At 35.3% G+C, this 7,161-nt stretch overlaps 1 pseudogene; it reads left to right on the forward strand.

The window, feature by feature from the left end:
* The first annotated feature begins 907 nt into the window (after nt 1-907).
* Nucleotides 908-7,161, forward strand: part of LOC102740388 (E3 UFM1-protein ligase 1 pseudogene) — an 11,319-nt pseudogene continuing 5,065 nt past the window's right edge.

Below are 7,161 nucleotides of genomic sequence, written 5' to 3' on the forward strand. Positions count from 1 at the left end.
GAAGATATTTAGTTTGATGTAATCCCACTTGTCTCTTTTTGCTTTTGTTTCCTTTGCTTTTGGTGTCATATCCAAAAAACCATTGCCATACCAATGTCAGGAAGCTTTTTGCCTATGTTTTATTCTCGTTTTTTGGCTTCAGGTCTTACATTTAAATCTTTAATCCATTTTGATTTGATTTCTTGTGTATGGTGTGATATAAGGAACCACTTCCATCCTTCTGCATGTGGATATCCAGTTTTCCCAGCACTGTTATTGAAGTAACTATTCTTTCCCCATTGTGTGTTTTTGGCACACTTACTGAAGATCAGTTGACCATATGTGTGGATTACAAATGATCATTAATGATATTTTGGTGCTAGTTTGTATTATACTTGTAACTAAGAATTGATTTCTGGGCTCTCTATTCTGTTCCATTGGTCTGTTTTCTTGTTTTCATGCCAGTGCAATACTGTCTTGGTCACTATAGCTTTGTAATATATTTTGAAATCCGGAACTGTGTCCCCCCTCTTTGTTTTGTTGTTGTTGTTGCTGTTATTGTTTTGTTTTGTTTTCCTCCAAGATTGCTTTGGCTATCCAAGGTCTTTTGTGGTTTCATATGAATTTTAGGATTTTTTTTTTCTATTTCTGTAAAGAGTGGCATTGGCATTTTGGTAGGAATGCATTGAGTCTTTAGATCACTTTGAGTACTATGGACATTTTAATAATATTCTTTCAATCCAAGAACATAGGATGTCTTTCCATTTATCTGTGTCTTCTTTAATTTTCTTCATCAGTGTTTTTAATTTTCAGTGTACAAGTCTCTCACCTCTAAGTTTATTTCTAAGTATTTTATTCTTTTTGTTGCTATTGTAATGAGATTTTCTTAATTTTCTTTTCAGACAATTCATTGTTTGTATATCGAAATATGACTGATTTTGGTATGCTGATTTTGTAGTCCACAACTTTACTGATTGCTTTATTCATTCTAACAGTTTTTGTTGTTATTTTTTAAAAAGATTTTATTTATTTTTAGAGGGAGAGAGAGCAAGCAAGAGTTGGGGGAGGGGCAGAGGGAGAGAGAGAATCTCAGGCAGACTCCGCACTGAGTGCGGAGCCAAGGCAGGGCTCAATCTAACTCACCTGAGATCGTGACCTGAGCTGAAACCTGGAGTCAGATGCTTAACTGACTGATCCACCCAGGTGCTCCTGTTATTGTTATTGTTGTCTTTAGGGTTTCCTACATCTATGATTGTGTCATCTGCAAACATAATTTTACTTCTTTTTAGATTCAGATAACTTTTCTTTCTTTTTCTTGTCTAATTGGTCTGGCTAGGACTTTCAGTGCTATGAAGTAGTAAGAGGAGGTATCTTTTCCTTGTACCAAGTCTTAGAGGAAGAGCTTTCAGTTTTTCCACATTGATTATATTCACTGTGGGATTTTCATATACGGCTTTATCGTGTTCAGGTAAATTCCTTATATACCTATTTTGTTGAGAGTTTTTATCATGAATAGATGTTGAATTTTGTCAAATACTTTGTCTATTGAGATGATCGTATAGCCTTTTTCTTTCATTCTATTAATGTGGTATATCTCATTGATTGATTGCATACTTTGAACCAATCTTGAATCCCAGGCATAAATCCCATTTGGTCATCATATATGGTCCTTTTAATGTACTACTGAATTTCGTTTCCTAGTATTTTATTAAGGATTTTTGTACCTGTGTTCATCAGGGATATTGGCCTCTAGTTTTCTTGTGATTTTTTTTGTTTGACTTTAGTGTCAGGTTGATGCTGGCCTTATAAAATGAGCTGGGTGTTCTCTCTTTCTATATTTTGGAAGAACTGAAGAAGGATTGGTATTAATTCTTCTTTGAATATCTGGTAGAATTCACATGTGAAACCATCTGGTCCTAGGCTTTTTTTTTCGGGGTGGTTATTTGATTACTGATTCAATTTCCTTATTTGTTATTGGTCTTCTCAGGCTTTCTTATTTCTTCTTGGTTCTTGGTTCATTTTTGATAGGTCGTATGTGTCTAAGAATATATCCATTTCTTCTAGAATATCTAATTGTTGGCATATAATTGTTTATAATAGTCTTTTATGATCGTTTTTTCCCGAGGCATCTATTATAATGTCTCCTCTTTCTTTTCTGATTTTATTTGCGTCTTCTCTCTTTTTTTACCTACATGGCTAAAAGATCATTGAGCTTATTTTTGCAAAAAACAGTCTTATTTCTGTTATTTTTTTCTATTGTTTTTCCATTCTCTTTTATTTCTGTTCTAATGTTTATGATTTCCTTCCTTCTTCTAATTTTGGGCTTAGTTGTTCTTTTTCTAGTTCCTTGAGGTGTAGGGTTAGATTATTTATTCAAGATATTTCTTTTTTAATGTAGGCATTTATTGTTATATAACTTCCTCTTAATACTGCATTTGAGGCACACCCCATATTTTGGTATGTTGTGCTTTAATTTGCATCGATCTTGAGATATATTTAAAATGCCTTTTTGATTTCCTCTTTGACCTAATGGTTGTTTGACAGTATGTTGTTTAGTGTCCACACATTTTAAAATTTTCCTATTTTCTTAATTTCTAGTTTTATTAAATTGTGGTCAGAAAATATACTTGGAATGATGTTGATGTTCTTAAATTTGTTAAAACTTGTTTTGTGACCTAACGTGTGATCTGTCCTGGAGAATGTTCTTTGTGCACTTGAGAAGTCTGTGTGTTCTGCTGGTTTGGGGTAGAAGGTTCTATATATGTCTCTTAGGTCTATTTGGTCTATAATGTTATTCAAATAAACTGTTTAATAATTAATTTTCTATGGGGATGTTCTCTTCATTATTGAAAGTAGGTGATTGTAGTTGCCTACTGTTACTGTGTGGCTGTTCTTTTCTCCCTTCGGATCTGTCAATATTGGCTTTATGTATTTAGGAGCTCTGGTGGGGTGTGTGTGTGTGTGTGTGTGTGTGTGTATTTGTTGTATCTTCTTATTGAATTGACCCTTTTTGTCCCTAGAGACAGTTTTTGACTGTCTATTTTGTCTAATATAAATATAGTAACCCCTGCTTTCTTTTGGTTACCATTTGCATAGGATATCTTAAGCCACTTCTTTACTCTTAGCTTATATGTGTCCTTAAATCTGAAGTGAGTCTCTGATAGCATAGCACTGGATCTTTTTTTGTTTATTTGTTGGTTTTTTTTTGTTTGTTTGTTTTTTTAAAGATTTTATTTATTTATTTGAGAGAGAGAATGAGAGAGAGAGAGCACATGAAAGGGGGGAGGGTCAGAGGGAGAAGCAGACCCCCTGCTGAGCAAGGAGCCCGATATGGGACTCGATCCTGGGACTCCAGGATCATGACCTGAGCCGAAGGCAGTCGCTTAACCAACTGAGCCACCCAGGCGCCCGGTTTGTTTGTTTTTTATCCATTGTCTTCTGGTTGAGGAGTTTAATCTATTTACATTCAAAGGAATAATTTTGTTAGGTAGAAACTTACTATTGCCATTTTATTAATTGTTTTCTGTCTGTTTTAGAGAGGTTTTGTTCCTCTCTTCCTCTCTTACTAGCTTCCTTTGTTGTTTGATGACATTTTTTGTGTGGTGATTTGCTTTGATTCTTTTCTCTGTATCTTTTGTGTATATATTATAGGTTTTTTTCTTAGTGGTTACCTCAAGATTTGCATAAAAATTTTGTCATTATAACCATCTATTTTAATTTTTATATGAAAACACTACATTTTTTACTCTCCTCCCAACACATTTTGTGTTCTTCTATTCAGAGAGTCTTTCTTTTTATATTGTGTATTCATTAATATATTTTTATCCTTTAATTTTTATATTTGGGGTAAAAGTAATTTACATACTATCATTACAAAGTTATAGTATTCTGTATTTGTTCATATAATTACCTTACCCGTGAGATTTATGCTTTCATATGCTTTTGCATTGCTCTTTAGTGTGTTTTCACTTCAATTTGAAGACCTCTCTTAAGCATTTCTTGTAAGGCAGGTCTAATGGTGACAAACTTCCTCAGTTTTGTTGGTTTGGGCAAGACTTTATCTCTTCTTTATTTTTAAAAGATGGCTTTGCCAAGTACTCTGAATATATCTTCCTCCCCTCTCCTGGCCTGCAAAATTTCTGTTTAGAGACCTGCTGATTGTCTTATGGGGGCAGGGGTCCCTTATATGTGATGAGCCATTTCTTTTCTTGCTGCTTTTAACATTCTCTTTGTCTTTGACTTTTGACAATGTAATTACAATATGTTTCATTACAGACCTCTTTGTGTTCAACCTACTTGGCATCTTTTGGGCTTATTTAATCTGGATGTCTGCTTTCTTCCCCAGATTTGGGACTTTTTTTGGGGGGATAATTATTTCTATAATAAGCAGCTGCCCTTTTTCTCCCTTCTCATTGTGGGACTCCCATAATTTGTATATTGTTTTTCTTACTAATGTCTGATAAATCCTATAGGCTTTCTTCCCTCTTTTAATTTTTTTTTCTCCTCTGACTGGATAATTTCAAATATATCCTTGAGTTCACTCATTCTCTCTTCTGTTTGATTCACTGCTGTTGAAGAGCTCTATTGCATTTTTGTTTCATTCATCTCTAGAATTTTTGTTTAGTTCCTTTTTAGGACTTCTCTCTCTTTGCTGAACTTATTTTGTTCATGTATTGTTTTCCTGATTTCATTCAGTTGTCTTTCCATGTATGGTTGTAGCTCACTGAGCTTCTTTAAATCAATTATTTTGAATTCTTAGTCAGGCAATCTATTTCTCTATGGTCAGTTACTGGAAATTTATTGTGTTCATTTGGTGACATCATGTTTCCTTTTAATGTTTTTTCAAGTTTCTGTAGCCTTGTGTTGGTGTCTCTACTTTTGAAGTAACAGTCACCTCTTTCAGACTTTGTGGACTGGCTTTGGTAAGGAAAAGACCCCCTGCAAGTGACCATGAGGGCCTTGGCTAGGTGGTGTGCATGACAGTGGGTCAGTACTGGGTCCAGTACTAGGTCTGAAGACACTGCTTCCAGGAGTGCATGAGGGCACCAGTTCTGGAGGTGGGGGGTGAGGGGGAAGTTGTCTGTTTCAGGGGTAAGTGCAGTATTTCCAGGTCCATAGTGTGTGTATGAAGCACCAGAGCTGAGGGATGGGGTATGACATCTCTGACCCTGGGGATGCATAGCAGTCCCTGGGTTCAGGAGTGCAGTAGTGGTTCTGGCTCTGGGTAGCTCTGTCAGCTGGGGTCAGCATCAGTAAAGACTGAGGAATTATTTGATAATGAAGATTTCAGATAGGTATAGCAACATCAAGAGCTGCCAGGGTCCTCAGTGGCTAAGGCTGCTCGAGTTCTCCTGTTCTCCCTTTCCCCTGCAGAGGAAAGTCATGGCTGAGGCAATCTCTTGGTGCCAAGTTATACTGGCTTGGCGGATGAAGTGGCCGGGTAAAATGCTTCCTAAACTTCACTATGCAGCCAACCTATGTTTTTGTGTTTCACTGGGTTACTGCAGCTTCTTAATTGTACTCAGATCCCTCCCAGATCTTCATTAATCTGTGAGTAGTTGTTAAATGATTGTTTTTGTGAGAAGTTTGGGTTGGACCTCCTAGTCCACCATGTTGCAGATATCCTAGTTCTATCTTCTTTATTCTTATTATTACGTAAAATATACTTAGTTTATCTTTATATATGTTTTATATTTATATATATATTCTTTATTAAAATGTTTGGCCAAATATTTTACAATTAAAAAATTAAGTTCTTTACGTTTTAAAAAATTGGGGTATAATTGACCTATAACATGTGAGTTTCAAGTGTACCACACAATGATTTGATATTTGTGTATAATGCAAAATGACTGCTACAATAAGTCTAGTCAACATCTGTCACCAAACATACTTACAATTTTTTTTCTGTGATGAGAACTTTTAAGATATACTCTTAGCAACCTTCAACCTTTTGTTTTCTTTTCTTTTTTTTTTTTTTTATAGATTTTATTTATTTATTTGTGAGAGAGAATGAGAGACAGAGAGCACGAGAGGGAGGAGGGTCAGAGGGAGAAGCAGACTCCCTGCTGAGCAGGGAGCCTGATGCGGAACTCGATCCCGGGACTCCAGGATCATGACCTGAGCCGAAGGCGGTCGCTCAACCGACTGAGCCACCCAGGCACCCAACCTTTTGTTTTCTTATTATTGAGTTTTAAGTATTTTATTTTTGGGTTCTGGATAGTCCTTTATCAGATACATGAGCTTCTGATATTTTCTCCCATTCTGTACCTTATGTTTGCATTATTTTAACAGTATCTTTTTAAATGTTACATTAGTTTCAGGTGTACAACAGTGACCTGACAACTCTATATGTTGTGCTATGTTCACCACAAATGTAGTTACCATCTGTCCTGTCACCCTACAGTGTTATTACATTACCACTGACTATATTCCCTATGCTGTACATTTTATCTCCATGAGGTATTTCCCATTCCCATTCACCCATTTTGCCCATCTCTCACTGCCCTCCTCCCTGGCAACCACCAATTTGTTCTCTGTATTTATGGATCTGTTTCTGTTTTGTTTGTTTTGTTTTTTAGATTCTACATATAAGTGAAATCATATGGCATTTGTCTTTCTCTGTCTCACTTATTTCACTTAGTATAATACCCTCTAGGTCCATCCATGTTCTTGCAAATGGCAAGGCCTCATTCTTTCTTTTTTTTTTAATTGGGTTTGTTTTCATTGGAAAGCTTATTATAATATCCAAAATGTCTTCTGATTCATTAATCAAATAAAGTAATTGTACTCCATAATCAGTTTGGTCTTAGTTTTTATAATACAGTAGTTGAGTTGTTAAGAATGTTCACTCGATGATGACTGAAAATAGAAATAGATTCATAGCTAATTAATGTAGATGAGCTCTTAAGGTCTTCTAGTGCAGTACCTTCACCATAGATAAGGAAAGAGGTAAACCTCAAATAAGTTTAAAATAATAATGAAACTAAGGCAGAACCATTCGGATTAAAATGTTTATTTCACTCACTAAAAACTTACTGACAAACTACTGTATGAAAACTTATAGCTTACATCTGAATTCCCCAAAACATTTTTTTAAATTTTATTATGTTAATCACCATACATTACATCATTAGTTTTTAATGTAGTGTTCCATGATTCATTGTTTGCATATAACACCCA

Source organism: Leptonychotes weddellii, chromosome 5 (genome assembly GCF_054177405.1).
Source record: "Leptonychotes weddellii isolate Sample4059 chromosome 5, ASM5417740v2, whole genome shotgun sequence".
In the NCBI taxonomy this organism is placed as follows: domain Eukaryota; kingdom Metazoa; phylum Chordata; class Mammalia; order Carnivora; family Phocidae; genus Leptonychotes; species Leptonychotes weddellii.